A 17,961-nucleotide genomic window follows, 5' to 3' on the forward strand; every position below is an offset into this window, starting at 1 on the left:
GTATTCAATACAAGTTTCAATACAAAACATTGAGCTGTATTGAAGTTACGACTTATCTATACCAGCACAAAGCAAGGCATTATTTTCAACGCGCATCATAACCATTTAAAATGCATTCTTCGGCGGGTCTGGGCTTAACCCCCCGACAACGTGTTAGTCACAGTGGAACACGAAGGACAGATACAAAACGGTACCATATCGGAGGTGTTAAACCACGTTCCCCCCTTTCCATGTTATGGTCGTCTGGTGAGACTGTTGGAGTTATTTCAGTAACCTTGCTCGGTGAAAACGGATCTCATCGCGTGTCGATCTTCGCTAAAAAGGTAAGTGGAAGAACGAATGCCGTTTTTCTTTCTCTTTTGGTAGCTAGATATACTTGGCATTACGAGAGAGGTTTCTGACTTTATTTTTCAGGGTAAAACTGAGGAGAAGTCATTAGTCTGTGGGAATTTACGTGATAGGTCTATTTAGCACTGCCTAATTTGGCCCTGAACCTGTCTTGGTAGTTCTTAGAGGACAAAGGTGAGACTGTGCCAAAAGGTGACGTTTTCATGTCAGTATGTCCCAAATGACATCACCAGTACATTTTTCATTCTATCTAATCTGTTTTCGTTCTATTTTTTCTAATAACATGCGTTAACAATTGATTGCCAACTGGAATGGAAGAGCACAAAAAGTGTAACTTGATATGTAGTTTCTCTAGAGGGAAAAACATCTTCCACTTTCATGTCAGTGTGTCCCATGCGACATACATTTGCCAAACAGCTATGTGCAAGTAGATTATTTGTTAGTGGTATAGAAAATACTGATCAACAATTAAAGTCAGTTTTCACATTCATTTTCTACCTATTTCTTATTTGTTTATTCTGTTGGCAATGGTGAAATGTCAGCAATCGTGTGTCATTCGGGACAGTAGACATGACACCTGACCTTTTGGCACAGTCTCAGATACGTCTTCGGTAACTTTGTTTAAGGTTTTCTTTCTATATTCCTGTTTGTCTGCGATTTTTCTTTGCTGTACATTTGCTGTTGGAATTCTCCGCTGAAAAAATCTAAGATGTTGATTCAATAACAAATATGGTGCGAAGGAAGGAAGGAAGGAACGAACGAACAAACGAACAAACGAACGAACGTACGAACGAACGAAAGAAAGAACGAACGAAACAAGCACATAAAAACAATCCAACAAGCAAACACGTATACAAAAAAGTCGAACAATAATAACACCAACAACACCAACACAAACACCACCAACAACACCACCACCACCACCACCACCACCACCACCAACAACAACAACAACAACAACAACCACAACAACAACAACAACAACAACAACAGCAACAACAACAACAATTCACCATACGAATGTAACGTCAGAGTCCGACAAGAAATCATATTTAGGCGGTTAGCCGAGACTACAAAAGAGTGCATATTTGAATGCGTAAAAAATGAAAAGAATTCTGACTAAAATCGATTGATAAAGAAATGTTATTTGTAATGTTGACCAAAACATGTCGTTTTACATAGATCTCGACAGTCATTGTCCACCTCGACCGATGGCGCGGTCTCCGTCTAGGGGGAACACTGACTGTCTCAATGAATGTCGTATTTACAAAAATACAAATAACGTATATTTGTATATAGGCAGACAGATTAACACACAGACAGATCTGCGAGCGGACAGACAGGCGGATAACAGGCGAGAAACCACACATACAAGTCTAGCGATGTTGCTTGTATAAAAGCACATCAAAGTCAAATACGAAGCAAAAGTCGACCATTCCTGATCAATCTTGTGTTTTGAAAACTCGTACCAGAAGCTCAGAAAAAGAAAAAGAAACCTGTTGCTGTTCGCACATCCTCGCCAACAAATCACGATAACTTAGTAATGTTTCGTTTCATTACAACAACGTAGAATTTTGATCAAAGAAAGATACAATTAAAATAAACCGAGCGAATTTAATGGCATATTTTCCACAAGTTATGAAAGATATTGAACAGGTTTGTCTGTACAATATATATGTACAATATAATCATGGATATATAAAGTTATCTTCCTTTTTTTGTTGGGGGGGGGGGGGGGGGCAATACTCCCATGTCTTTGCTTCACATTGCCTTTTACCTTACAAAAACTGCTGCAAGAACAAATATAGTGCAACAAAATAGGTTCTGATATGTGCAGAAAACTGTACACCTGTATGTATTTACCATTTATAAAAGGACACACGCAGCTCTAACACGACTACATTATTCTTCTTAAAATGCATTCCGTTAGGGAGCAACAGAGATCAAGTACAAATCGGGTCCCTTTTATTTCACTCACACGCACACTTCTCATTGCAAAGGCGACATTTTGTATCGAGTCACTTTTACTGCCTATTGAACGCAGACAGCAGGCAAGTGGTTTATGTCTTCTGCACAGCATTACTCTCTCCCATTGGAAAAATGTGCATTCAAGGCAGGTAATTCAATGCATGAATGCGAGTGTCGTCCCGTCCAGGCTGCTCACTGCTCACACTGATTCGTTTTTACATTTAGTCAAGTTTTGACTAGATGTTTTAACATAGAGAGGGAATTGAGACGAGGGTCGTGGTGTATGTGTGTGTGTGTGTGTGTGTGTGTGTGTGTGTGTGTGTGTGTGTGTGTGTGTGTGTGTGTGTGTGTGTGTGTGTGTGTGTGTGTGTGTGTGTCTGTCTGTGTGCGTGTGTGTGTAGAGCGATTCAGACCAAACTACTGAACCGATCTTTATGAAATTTGACATGAGCGTTTCTGGGAATGATATCCCCGGACGTTTTTTTCTTTTTTTCGATAAATACTTTTGATGACGTCATATCCGGCTTTTTGTAAAAGTTGAGGCGGCACTGTCACACCCTCATTTTTCAATCAAATTGATTGAAATTTTGGCCAAGCAATCTTCGACGAAGGCCGGACTTCGGTATTGCATTTCAGTTTGGTGGCTTAAACATTAATTAATGACTTTGGTCATTAAAAATCTAAAAATTGTAATTAAAATTATTTTTTTATAAAACGATCCAAATTTACGTTCATCTTATTCTACATCATTTCCTGATTCCAAAAACATATAAATATGTTATGTTTGGATACAAACCAAGCTCTAAAAATTAAAAATATAAAAATTATGATCAAAATTAAATTTCCGAAATCGATTTAAAAACAATTTCATCTTATTTTTTGTCGGTTCCTGATTCCAAAAACATATAGATATGATATGTTTGGATTAAAAACACGCTCAGAAAGTTAAAACGAAGAGAGGTACAGAAAAGCGTGCTATGCAGCACAGCAAAACCACTACCGCGCTGAACAGGCTCGTCAGTTTCCCTCTGTTATGCACAAGCGGCGGACTACGGTCATTGTGAAAAAATGCAGTGCGTTCAGTTTCATTCTGTGAGTTCCACAGCTTGACTAAATGTAGTAATTTCGCTTTACGCGACTTGTTACATATAATGACGGTTCCAGAGTTTTGCAATATTTTGAGGTTGTGTGGAGGAAGTTTACTCTGTACACTACTGTACTGTACTGTTGTTTACGCCCCCACCCCCCTCCCTCCAATAAAAAACATTAATATACTTTTGAAGATACACACTGTTACTGTTTGTTTTGTTGTTGTTTTGTTGTTGTTGTTTTGTGATGACATGTGAGCTTTATTTTTTCGTTTGGCAGTTGGAGACTTCTTCAGAGTTGATTTGATTGATCATTAAAATACTATGTTGACCGCTAAGTACGATTTTGTTGGAATTTTGCTTCCATCTACTTTACTATGTCTTTTGGGAGTGCATTTCTTTCCTCGACATTTACACTCACGTCCAACTGTATAGCAAACCGTATGTTTATATATATTTATATGTTGCGTGTGTGTGTGGGTTTGTTTTAAATCAGAGAAACAATAAATCTACCTTGCCGTTAGTCTTTATATGTCAGAGAAAGAGTATCAGTAAGTTATCTAATTTTCTATCGATGCTGTCTTTTCATATTCCATATTTGAATTGACTGCTCGTGCGCCTGCGTACAGCTACTATTGTACATCGGTAGGCTAATTCCTGTCAGAGAAAGGGGGAATGTACGTTCTGGCTCACCGATTCCGACAGACCCTAAATATTAACGCAAAATAGGCTTCTGGACTAAACTTTTACTAAAATGAAACATGCGACAAAATCAGAAAAATACTGCATAAATCCATACAAAAAAATACAGTAAAGTAAGGTTGTTTTGAACCAATGCCGGGTCTGTCGGAATCAGTAACCCAGAACGTACATTCCCCCTTTCTCTTATACAACATTCTTAAGCTCAATACGCTCTCTCATTTACAAACTTTACTTCATGTGTTCTTTCACTGTTAGAATTATATCTGATACATGCAATGTGACTGTCTAAACGAATAGTTAACTCTTTACAAGTGATTCTATTTTTACTTTTTCTTCCCGTCCTATTTGAATCCCCTTTTTTAAAAACTGCTTTTTCAGATCTTCTATATCGATTGGCTTGTTATATTCAGCTCGTGTTTTTGTTTGAATACTTGCTTTCTTACTTTTGTAGTCATCAAAGTCTGTTTGTATCTGTTTGAATTCTTCGTCAGAAACTTTTGAATCTTCAAGTGCTTTACTGATAGACAGTTTTAGGCTAGACAATTTTGATGATGCAAGAGTGGAAATGGATTCGTGTTTTTCAAGCTTTTTCACAATTTTTTTCATTATAGCTGATGCTATAAATGATAAACCACCAACTGCTGCTGCGACACCACCTAGGATTAGAGAAACTGGAGTCCCTACTCCGGTAGCTAACAGAATTGTTCCCGTTACACCTGCAGCTGATGCAAGGATAGTAGAACCAGTGCTGGCATTAGAAAGGCTGTTGTAAGTTGTTGAGTACTTACGTCTAGCGCGAGAATATTTTTCTAATTCATCTTCTAGTTGTTTTTGTATATTACTAATGTGTGCCAGTCTGAATTGTTGACTTTCTGCTGCACTTTCATCAATATTAGGATAAAGCTTCACACTGCTAGTCATCTTTTTAATGCAAAATATAAAATATTTATCTTAATTCTCACTGGCCAGTGTTTCTGCTAAGCTTTGAAGCTGTTCATTGCTTAACACCTTATCTGTATAGTAGAAAGCAATCAAATCAAGATAAGTAAGATTAATACTTCTTATTTCTGTTAAATTATTTATATCTGCGTTAACAACAACATTTTGGTTTGACGTCTGTTTTTTTATTGTGTTAGAATCCTTTTGAACAGCAATAAATACTCTGACTTCTTCAACATTTAATGGTCTCCAGTTGAGATTTATTCCTCTCATTAGAACAGTGTTTGTGGTTTCTTCCCTTTTCCTGACAACTATATCAAATATCATAGTTGCATTCTGCCCTATTGGAAGCTTGGGTATAAAATCGACAATGGTGTCAGCGTCCTTTTCAACACTTTGTTTTCTGTGAATGAGATAGTTGTTCTTATGGAAAGGTTTAACTGCAACTTCTCCCCTGCTGTTAAACGCAGGAACAAGGCTAACAATTAGTGGTTTAGCATTGATTGACTTACGGAATGTGTCGTCTTTTCCAACAAGAGTGTATGGACTCACAAATTCAAACTTCATTTCCCAGTCAATCTTTTTTATAACAGGACTAAGTACCCATTTTTTATTCTGATGTTTCCACATGTAGTATATGTCATCGACAATTGGATCAGGTACATTAACATCACGGATTTGACCTAGTTTGAGGAATCTTGGTTTCTTTTCATCGTCGATTTCCTTTCTCTTGTAATGACCAGTGTCTGTAAACTCGAATGCATACACTGCACCAACTTCAGCATTGCTCTCAAAGTCGATAGCGTCTGCTAAATCTTTCAACTCTATAGTTGAACATGCAACAGGATAAGCTATTGTAGGTCCACTCGACATTTTAATACTCAATATTTTATGGAACTATTTCCAATGTAATGTTAAACAAACAATCAACTGGTTGTCCACTTTGATTTTTCAGATCAATGTGTAGGAATTCATGACACCCTTCCTCCAAGTCCTTGAACTGAAGTGTCTTAAATGTTGGCACGTGCATTTTACAAAAAGAGGCATCACTCGGTGGAAGAATCCTAAGCAGATCAGAACGCTGATCATTAAACAGATTATAGGATGTGTTAAGCTCTCTCATGTGAACAAACAGTACACTGTTAACATCCATGTCAATGGGACGTGTTCCCTTGTATATTTTTGTAATTCCAAGCATATCAAGGAGTTTGGTTGGAAACTCAACGTTTACTTCTCTAGTTTTGGGCATAGTAAGAGTAGCAATGAGACTTGCATGATTTAAACTCGCTGTAATACCTACTGGAGCAAACAATTCTTTCTCTAAAGTGCAGAAGTCATAGTAACCATCTTCTACAGAATGTGTTTTACCATTAATTCTAACCCAGTTGTTAGCCTTTTTTTTTACTGATATTATACCAAGTAACCTTGTACATAATTTCATGCAGTGCAACTTTCATTCCTCCATTTTGATTGTTGATAGGGGTTGCAAGTTTAACTGGCACACTAGTCTTCACATTTGTTAGTGTGATAAACATTTTTTATTCAACAACAAAAATGAGTCAGTATAAATTCAACAAAGACGTTAAATACAAAACTGGACCATATTACAATCCAAAGACTATTTCTTTCCATGAGTTGGACTTTGCTGTAACAGAAACAGAATCCATTCGCGTTAAAGTGCCTGACCCATTCCATTCTTACCTAAATCCCCCAATCAAAAATGATAGTGTTCCAAAGATGTGGAACTCTCACCCAATTCAGTTCTATCAGAATCAGTTAAACTTTGCAATATTCTGTGCAACCACAGGATGTGGAGTGTCCTATGCAGACCACATGAATAATTCAAACTTACTGACAAAGTGTGTGTACACATTTCACGTTTACTATCAGTGCAGGAGAATCTTGTCTGAACTTCAGGCACCAATGCCGCATGAAAAGAGCTGGAACCCATTCAACAATAGGATAAACATGAAAGTGTATGAGCGTCTCTGCAATGAATTCAATATAGATTTTAAGACCGACTTTAGGCAAAAGCAAGACAAAAACCATGGCATGGGAACACTATATTTATGGGGTGTCCACAGGAGGTATAATTTTGATTACTGGCCAGGTCATACATCTTTTTCTTCAAATGTGCAGGTACAGTTAGGATCAATAGAACAACAGCACCACAATGCATGGACTACTTTTATATTAGACACCGGCAAAGGTTTCACTGGATCAGGTGTTGAAAGGATCAATGAATCTATCCGAACATATGCGTGGTGCTTGCTAGGCTCGCAGGCACAGACACGATCAAACATAATGAGAACAAGCACAGGGTTTGGTGCCCAGAAACAGTTGTTATCAAATTTAGAAGATGTCATAAACTCTGCAGTTGATCTGCCTTCCAGCATCAAAAGGTATCAAGACTCTCTCCGTTATGCAAGATCAAAAGTTGACTTTGCTGTTGGTAACTGCCTTTACATGTTACCTTCTGATCTCCAGCTGCAGATTGGAACAATAACAAATTATAACAATGAAATCATTATTGCTAGTGACACCCAGCCGCTTGGAAAGGGTGAAGAACTGAATTCAGAAATCAGAACGATGTTACAGCCATATCACAATGAACAGAAACAAAGCGTGACAAGTGAAGATCACGCTGCAGGTGAAGATCATTCTGTCACTAGTGATGATCAAGCTGTTAGTATTATTGATGATCATGAATCGCAGAAGACTGCTCTAGTAATTGGTGGAGTGGGTGTAGGCTTACTTTTGCTTTATTCTCGTTAGCAGAACACCTGCAATTAAAACTATTAGAGTCCAGAGATGTTCAGCCATGAAACCAACAACTTTACCTGCAAAAGATAACAGCCAGCTAACAATTGAACCAATGATTCCTGGAAGTGCATCCAAAGCTTTTGCTGCTAGTTTCTTTAATAGTTCTGCAATGTGTTTGAGTTGTTTCTTTACCCATCCCGGATCAGATGGAGATGAAGGTGAAGGTGGAGGTGGAGGTGTGACAGTGCCACCTGTGAGTGTTAACACTAATGTGCTTATTGCAAATCCTAACGCAGTTAGTATACTAGCTATTGTGATTCCCTGCTCTCTGAAAAGCGTTCTAATTCTTTCAGCAAGAGTTGTGTCTTCGTAAAGGATTCTTTGAATTGTATTTTTTATTCTGCTGACCTGTGTTCTCAGTTGTTCTCTATTGTTACTTAGAACTTCTAACCTTATGGCTTTCTCCTCCTGCAAATCTTTTAAACGCTTAGAAATTCTGTTTTTTACTTCTTGTTCTAGGTTCAAATCATCAGCATCAGCAAGTTTTTGTTTCTCTTTGTTTATATCTTCATCCAGCTGACCTAGTTTTGACAGATTATTTGCTATTTCACCTCTGATGGTTTGTAGTGATTGATTAAGGGCTTCTATTTCTCTCATAGGTAATAGTTCATGTGGAGTCTTCAATGAAGTTTCCTCAGAAAAAGAAGTCTCTATCTCTTGTATAAGTTGATCAGCCTCATCTGCAAGTTTATTAAGATCTTGCAATGGAACAGATTCTATTTGAGTAGCAGTTGGTAGTCCTAGTTCTGCTTGTTGAAGTAAGGAAACAACATGGGAAGATGATGACCGTGTGCTAGGCACAATATCTAATTGCCTAAGTCGATTAGCAGTAAGTTTTTGTTTTAGTGAAACTTTTGATAGAAACTTAGCAGGATTAGATTTATATGTAAGTTGGACTTTTTCTCCTTTATCGCTAGTTGTATATAAATGATTTGCTTCCATTTTGAACTGGTTTGGATCTAAAACATCAGGTTCTTCTCCTAAACTTTTGTAGAAATCTCTAACTTTACCTTCCAGAAGTTCATGTCGTGCCACCTCATAATGCAGTGAATGATGGTAGGGAACCAAAGGGATTGCTTCGCTCATGTCGTCCGCTGGCTCAAATAAATCTTCAAATCCACCTTCTGCCATTTGTAACTTATTTTTTATTTTGAAAATAAAAAAAGATGGCACAATCGTTCGGTTCTGTTCTTGATCCTTACAGAAGGCTGAAAGAACCTCTCGGGGTAAAAGGAATAAGGCAAACAGTTATAGTCACAAATAATCCTTCTACTATTGATCAGAATGAAATACTTACTGTTAGGTTTCCTAATCTAGGTAAGAACGATGTTATTGTACCAGGCACTGTAAGACTATCATTCAAATTAGAATTAGAATCTGGCTCAGATGCAAATAGGACTTTGGCTTATAATGTAGGAAGAGCAATTGTGAGGAAGATTACTGTCAAACTGGAAGGGCGGGAAGTGATGTCATTGAATAATGCAGATGTTTTTTTAGTTTACGCAGATAATTGGTTGACTGACAATGAAAAGAAAAACAGAGTGTTTCAAGGGATTCAGTCAGACAATGGGATAAAAGTTAGAATAGGAGCCGGAGATAAAGCTGACAACAAAAAAGATAACGCTGTCAATGTTGCTTTTGGAAACAAATTTTGTATTCCACTTGACTTTGAACTCATAAATTCACATCCTCCCTTCTATCAAGGAGCATTGCGTGACAGGCTGTCATACGACCTGACTTTCAATAGTTATGATCGTGTTATGCTTTCACAAGACCCGGAAGCAAAGTATAAGGTGTCTGGAATTTCTTTAGAGTTTGATGTTGTAAACCATCCTGAACTGGCTAGACTTATAGAAAATCAGTACAGTTCTAAGCTGCCTATCTATTATGAAAGAGTGTTGAATCACAGTACACTCTCAAAAAGCCAGGCTGATCCAATCTGGAACATTAACTTGAATACACCAGCTAGGTCAATGAAGGGAATACTTATGTTGTTTGAGGAACCAAAAGATTCATATGAAAGGCAAATAGAAAAGTTTTACAATCCACTAATCAATAGAGTATATTGCACAATTGAAGGGCAGCCAAACCAAATATTTGCATCTGGCATGCTGCCATACCAACACTATGATGAAGCAAGAAAGTACTTTACTGGAGGAAGATTGAAAGACCCAACATCTGATCTTGTGGCTAAAGATCTACATTTACACGGTGTTGGCGTAGAAGATTTCTTGACAAATAAATATGCGTTATGGCTGGATCTTAGAACAACTGACGACAACAAACTGCATGGAAGTGGAAGGCGAATTGAAAACGGATCAGAAGGAATCACAATACAAATTGAAAAGGAAGTAGGGAGTAGTAGTAAATCAGTTAAGATCTACGTGTTTGTTGTGTCAGATGCGCAGTTAAACATCTCTGAAAGCAGATTACAGGATATTGTTTATTGAACGTGTTAAAATGAAGTATCTAGATTTTCTTCCAAAAGATCCACACTGTTCTTTGATTTGTGGGGCAACAGGTTGCGGCAAAACAAGATATGTTTTGGATTTATTACAGACTGTTTACATAAATCACTTTGAACACATAGTCATATTCTGTCCAACCATAAAGCATAACAGAACATACAAGGAGAGAAAATTCATATGGTCTGATCAAAATATATTTATTGTAAATCCTTCTGATCGTCTAAATGTTTGCTTGGAGCATTATTTCGATCTTTTTCAGAACACACCAACACTGTTTATTATTGATGACTGTGCAGCAGAACGTGACATTGTTAGAAAGAAAAGTGCACTAGCAAAGCTTGCATTCAGTGGACGACATGCATTAATATCAGTTTGGATATTAACACAAAAATACAATGCAGTTCTGAAAGACTTTAGAGAGCAACTCAAAACAATAACATTGTTCTATTCAAAGGACCGTGACAGTTTTGAAGAGTGTCTTCGAGAAAATGATGTCATTGAAAACAAACAGGAGAGAGAAAGAATAAAGAATAATCTGAAATCTTCTAAGCACTCGAAACTGGTTTTAAAAACTGATCAACCAGTTCAGTATGTATGTTTGTAGAAATCCTTGCTAAGTTCTTGTCAAGTTCTTGTCAAGTTCTTACTCAAGTTCTTGTCAAGTTCTTGTCAAGTTCTTACCCAAGTTCTTACTAAGTTCTTACACAAGTTCTTACTCAAGTTCTTGTTAAGTTCCTACCTAAGTTCTTGTTAAGTTCCTACCTAAGTTCTTGTTAAGTTCCTACCTAAGTTCTTACTCAAGTTTAATTACTAGATTTTTATTTTATTCTGCATCAAAATAAAATGAACTGTGATGAATTGCTGATGCAGACTGCTACAGATATTGAAATCTGTGACAGTAGGACTATACCTGATAAAAAAGAAAGATTGTATTCACTTGCTGTTTGTGGAAAAACAAAACACTACCTTGGGCAGCAGTTAACTGTGGAAGAAGTACAACATCTTTCCTCAGAAGATATAGAAAAGTATCATGGACGGTATGAATCAGTGCTTGGTTCTAAGATGGTTAGAAGTATTGGACAGACTGTTATAGGTTTGTACACAAAGATTTTTGGACATTTTACACCTCTCGACTCGGAGGAAGACTTAACACATGATCTAACTCATGACCCTGTTGTTTCCAAGTCCCTCGAATCTCTTGCCTGTGACCTGTATTATCGATTTGGTGCTTTATTAGTACCATTTGTTGCTGGATTAATTACTTTCAAACACATTAATTTTCAGAATAAAAAAGATGACGGATCAGTTGAAGCAGACAGTGGAGCAGACGAAAATACCAGAAGTGAACACAGTGACAAAGAAACCTGGTAGAGTAGAAGCAGGAAAAAAAACTAGCCGAATGGAACAGACAAAAAAAGTTAAATCAAAAGGCAAAGCAGAACATTATGTCTGAAGTTGAGCAGACACCAAACATTCCTGAAGTGACTAAGGTCACACAAACTGATCAAGAATTAAAATCTTCATTTCTATCATACAGAAAAGTAGCTGTAGCAGCTGTTGTTGGAGGAGGTGGATACTTGCTTTACAAACTTTGGCAAGGCAAATATAAAGTGTCAGAAACACCAAAATCAGAAACACCAAAATCAGAAACACCAAAACCAACAAACAAAGCAGTACAAACAATAAAAAAGCCCACAGTAGTACCTGCAGTGGATTCATTTCATATGGAATAATTTTAATATTTTAATTTTGATAACATAAAAATGAGTTCTGAAAAGACAATAGTTAATCTAGTTTATCACGCTGCAGTGATTGGAGGCTTGAGTGTAGGTTACACAATGCTGGGTAAAAGTCTCCTCAGAATGAAACCAGCCGACTTGGGAAAGTTAGACTTCGAAGACGGTGCTAAACTAATTGGTGTTGTGACAGCTTCCTTTGCAACAAAAGACTTCCTGGTGAAGCAAGGAATTATTCCAGAAAATATAAACATGTAAGACAATAAAATGGCTAGCTTGGTTATGATGGTGGGAGGTGCGATTGTAAATGCGCTTGCATTTTCTGGCAGCAACTATTTGTTTTCTAAACTGCAAAATGGTGAAGAGAGGGAAAGGCACAACAAAGCCATGGAACAACTGGCGAAAGCACAGGATGAATACGAGAAGAAACGAATTGCGCAGTTAGACTTTATGAATGATAAACTCAGGCAGCAAGGACATGCAAACAAAACCTTTGCCAATGTTGATGCAGCCATTCAAGAATACTATCTTGTAACTGGAAAGAAAATGAAGACAAGTGCTCCTCCAAAACTGGGTGACTTTTATCAGCCTTCAGAAGAGCAGAAGGTGGGCGAGATTGTTTTCATTGTTATTGGTATGGCTGTTGTTTACTTTATTGCGCGTGCTGTCAAATCTTAATATTCTGTCATTTAAAAAACCATGAGTGATGCTTTGTTATCTAAAATATATTATTCCCCAAAAGGATACTGGAAAGGAAGAACTGCTATTGACAAGCTCAGTGACGCAGCAGGTGTTTCTCAAGATACAGCAAAGAAATGGTTGTCAAAGCAGGCAGTTTGGCAGATCTATTTACCTGCACCAAGAAAAATTACACGACCACACTTTGTTAACATTAAACCGAATGACACTCATCAAATAGACCTGCTCTATTTACCGCATGACACAGTCAGAAGGAAGAAATATAAGTATGCACTGACTGTAGTTGATGTTGCAACAAGATACAAAGATGCTGAACCGTTGACAGAGAAAAGTGCTATAGCTACAGCTGTTGCCCTGCAAGAAATTTACAGACGTGGACCACTAAAGTATCCCAGAATGATTCAGTGCGATGATGGTAAGGAGTTTAAAGGAGCTGTCAACCAGCTTCTGTTAAAACATCATGTTACAGTGAAGAGAGGTATTCCAGGAAACCACAGGTCACAGGCTATTGTTGAGAGCTTTAACAAACAGTTGGCAGAAAAACTGTTTTCATATCAGTACCATCAGGAATTTTTGGACACAGAAAGTAAATTGCGTAACACTGAATGGGTCAAAAGATTACCATCAGTACTTAGAGCAATGAATCTGGAGGTATTTAAAGCTACAGGGTTAAGACCAGTTGATGCAATCAAACAGAAAACAATACCTGTTGCTCCAAAGTCAACAACACCAGTGGCATTACTACCTTTCAATCAGAAAGTCAGATATTTATATGCACCCGGTGAAGCTGAGGGTGACAGCAGGAAGCGTGCAACGGATCCAATCTGGAGTATTGACATTCATGAAATCAAGAGAGTAGTAGAGACAAATCCACCTATATATTACTTGAGAGAACCAGCACCGCAAAGAGCCTTTGTAAAAGAGGAATTACAATTAGTTCCACGTGGTACAAATGTTAAATGATTTTTATTTCAGATTTTATAGTGTTAACAAAAATGGAAGCAACTTCATTTTTTTAATTTATATTTTTATTTTGAGTTATAAAATCAAACTCACAGCGATGGAAGACTCTGTATTAGAATCTTTATCGACAGTATTTGACACCGTTGAATTACAAGTAACGGATCCTCAAAATGTGCAGTCCAGTGTGCAAGACGCCATTGAACAAATTCCAAACAATTTGTTGATTGAACCTCCAGTAAAAGCGCAGATAGTCAGTTTAATAAAATACAAAACAGTCAGTGATGAGGTGCTAGAAGTTCATGTTTCAACCAGACAACTAGCACTTAATTCTATGGCAGAATTGAATGGAAACTGGGCAGATGAAATGATGAAACGGTTTGAGCAAGCTGCAGAGGATGCAAAGATGAAAGGATCCGGATGGTCAGAAGGTGAAATTCTAAAAATAGAATTGAAGCTAAGTAAATTTGCCCCCATCAGAGGTAGAAGTTACATACCTTTACCTCCTGCTCTTGTCAAAAAACGTGCTGTGCTGAACATAAAGAATGATGATGACAAATGTTTTATGTGGTGTGTTCTGGCAAGACTGTACAGTGTAAAGAAAAATGCAGAAAGAGTGTCTAACTATCATGCATACAGAAATAAACTAAACTTTACTGGTATTGAATTTCCTGTCAGCATTACAAGCATTGACAAATTTGAACAGCAAAACAAACCCATCACCGTAAATGTTTACACGTGGGATGAGGAAGATGAACTGAAACCAGTCAGAATATCAAAGAACTCACCAACGATTGGTGATTGTGATACTAACCATGTTGACATGTTACTAATGACTGATGGTGTAAAATATCATTACACTTTGATTCGTACAATGAGTAGACTGATGGCGAGCACAAGCAATCACAATAGTAAACAAGACTTTTGTAGGCGATGTCTCTTGCGTATTCCATCAATTCATGCAGCACTTATACACAAGCAACATTGTAAGAGCGTTGATGATGCGGTTGTGAAGTTAACAACACCACCGCCAGACAGCAAAGTGTATTTTAAGAATGTATGCAAACTACAGAAAAGTCCTTATGTTGTTTATGCTGACTTTGAATCTATCATTGTGCCATATGAAGGACCTTTACCAAAAGACCTACCTAAAACAGTAACTCTAAGTAATCATCAAGTCTGTTCATATGCATTTATTGTTGTTAGTTCAGATGGTAAACATTCTAAACCGCAATTGTACAGAGGACCTAATGCAGCAAAGAACTTCTTACAGCAAATGAACCAAGTGCGAAATGACTGCTCCAAACAACTGAATCTTTCAGACATTGTTATGAAACCTGAAGACCAAGAACAGTTTAACTCTACCACACAGTGTTGGATATGCGAACAAAGTCTAACACCAAACACAGACAATCCAATAGTAAGAGATCATGATCATGTAAGTGGGCAGTTCCGAGGAGCAGCACACAGCAAATGTAATCTACAATTAAAGTTTGATCCTAAGACTTGGAAGCTTCCAATCTTCTTCCATAACTTGCGCGGTTATGATTCACATCTGATCATGCAGGCAGTAACTGATGAATACAAAGCAAGATGCATTGCGCAGTCTTCAGAAAAGTACATGGCCTTTACTCTGAATAGTTTACACTTCTACGATTCTGCTCAACATCTGATGGGAACACTTGAGTCTTTATCTTCATCACTAACTGCTTTCCCAATCACATGTAAGTACTTTGACAGTGACTTAGTTAGAAAGGGAGTCTATCCATATGAATACATGGATTCGTGGGAGAGGTTTGATGAAGATGAGTTACCACCAAAGGATGCTTACTTCTCACGGCTGAAGGGTAAAGGTATAAGTGACGAAGACTATGAACACGCTAAGACTGCATGGAATAAATTAGGATGTAATACAATGGGTGATTATCATGATCAATATTGTTGGCTGATGTTTGTTTACTTGCAGATATATTTGAGAATTACAGAAGAACATGTATGAAGCACTACAATCTAGATCCTTCACATTACATATCTGCACCAGGCATGAGCTGGGATGCATTTCTTAGATTTACAGGAGTAAAGATTGACTTGCTATCAGATCTACCTACACTTCAGATGATTGAAAATGGACTACGTGGAGGAATCAGTATGGCTTCACACAATTACTGCAAAGCCAACAACAAATACTTGGACGACTTTGATCCTATGAAACCTTCTAATTACATCATGTATCTAGATGCAAACAATTTGTATGGTTGGGCAATGTGTCAGACGCTTCCACTTCGGAACTTTAAGATCTATTCAGGACCATTTTCACAATGTGTTGTGCTGACAATATTAAAAGCAGGCCCAGACAGTCGAAAGGGATGGATACTAGAAGTTGACTTAGACTATCCACTATCACTTCATGATCTACATAATGATTATCCTTTAGCGGCTGAGAGGTTAAAAGTAAACCCAAGAGAACCTCCAAAGCTGGTGCCCAATCTGTTTCACAAAAAGAAGTATGTGTGTCACTACAGACTGTTACAGTTTTACATTAGACATGGATTAATTTTGAAGGCTGTTCATCGTATAATTTTATTTGATCAAGAACAGTTTATGAAACCTTACATCATGAAAAACACAGAACTGAGAACCAAAGCCGCTGATGCATCAGAGAAAGACTTTTTTAAACTGATGAACAACAGTTGCTTTGGTAAGACAATGGAAAACCCACACAAGAGAAAGGATGTTAGACTTGTTACAAGAGAAAATGAGGCCATCAAGCTGACATCCAAACCACAGTATCAAGACTTTAAATACTTTCATGAACAGCTGTATGGTATCTTAATGAAAAAACTTGTAGTCAAGCTTGACAAACCAGTATTCATAGGCTTTACTGTGCTAGAGTTGTCAAAACTGTTGATGCTTGAGTTTTTGTATGATTATTTGAAACCAAGATATCCCAAATCGAGAGTACTTTACACAGACACAGATTCATTCTTACTTGACATTCCAGCGGATGACATTTACAAAGATCTAGAAGCTGAAAGTCCTGCAGTAAAAGGAAAAGATTCTTTTTATGACACTTGCGACTACCCTAAAGAATCACCATTGCACTCAAATGTTAACAAGAAGGTTATTGGAAAGATGAAAGATGAAATGAATGGGAAGATAATTAAGGAGTATGTTGGATTGCGTGCAAAGATGTACAGTGTTGCAAGTGAGAAAGGGGTGGTTAAAAAAGCAAAGGGTGTAAGCAAACAGGTTGTAAAGTCGAGCATATCGCATGATAACTACAAGGAAGCACTGTTTCAGAAGCGAGTGTTTCACCATGACAACCCTAAGATCAGTTCCGCGCTTCATCAGATCAACACAACTATTGTAAACAAGAAATCTTTAGATGCTAATGACACAAAGCGCGTTTATTCATCACCAGAATATTCTTATGCAATTGGCCACTGGAGAACAACGCGGCTCCAAATAGTCTGAGTGTGTAATAAGAATTTTTGTCAATCGGGAAAACCCGCTATGACAGCTTTGTTTTGACTGCAGCGGGGAGGGAAGTTGCTTGCGTTGGGAAGTGTTTGTGAAAGGGGAGTTAGTAGGCTTTGTTGAGTTTCAAAGCAGCCACCAAGTACACTTATCAAAAGCTTGAATAAAATAAACAAGTCAATTGATAAGTTAACACTCGGCGGCCGCCTGAAAGGCAGCCTAAATATTGAAGCGAAGTGAAGCGTAGTGAAGCGTAGTGAAGCGAAGCGTTGAAACAGAGTGAAGCAAAACAATAAACACAGCTGAAGCAGGGTGTTGAAGCAGGATGATTAAGAAGACAGCCAAAGCAGGGCAGCGCAGCAAAACGTACATGCATGGATTCTTACTATATTTAGAATCACGTCATACTATTTTGAAAACCGTACATGCATGATCGTTACTATTATTTAGAATCACGTCATTACTATTTTTGAAACCGTACATGCATGATCGTTACTATCTTAGAATCACGTCATTACTATTTTTGAAACGTACATGCATGATCGTTACTATATTTAAACAATGTCCTACAGTGCAGGCGCAGTGTGATACTTCTGTTGTTGCGCACAAACAAGCATGTAAGTCTAAGACTGGGACTGTTGGAGCTATGATGTGGACAGGAATATGCGGCGTTTTGACCAGTACTCTCTGTACTCTTTCGATCTGGAGCAATCTCTTCGATTTGTTAAGTTGCCATGATAAAACTGATTGGCA

At 37.7% G+C, this 17,961-nt stretch overlaps 1 protein-coding gene across 1 annotated transcript in view; it reads left to right on the plus strand.

The window, feature by feature from the left end:
- Nucleotides 1-222: 222 nt before the first annotated feature.
- The window catches only part of LOC138971170 (cyclic nucleotide-binding domain-containing protein 2-like), a gene marked incomplete in the record, with an annotated part of 59,190 nt that continues 41,451 nt past the window's right edge, over nt 223-17,961 (plus strand). The window contains 1 exon segment of the mRNA XM_070343806.1: nt 223-322.

This window comes from Littorina saxatilis, linkage group LG7, assembly GCF_037325665.1.
Source record: "Littorina saxatilis isolate snail1 linkage group LG7, US_GU_Lsax_2.0, whole genome shotgun sequence".
NCBI classification, from domain to species: Eukaryota; Metazoa; Mollusca; class Gastropoda; order Littorinimorpha; family Littorinidae; genus Littorina; species Littorina saxatilis.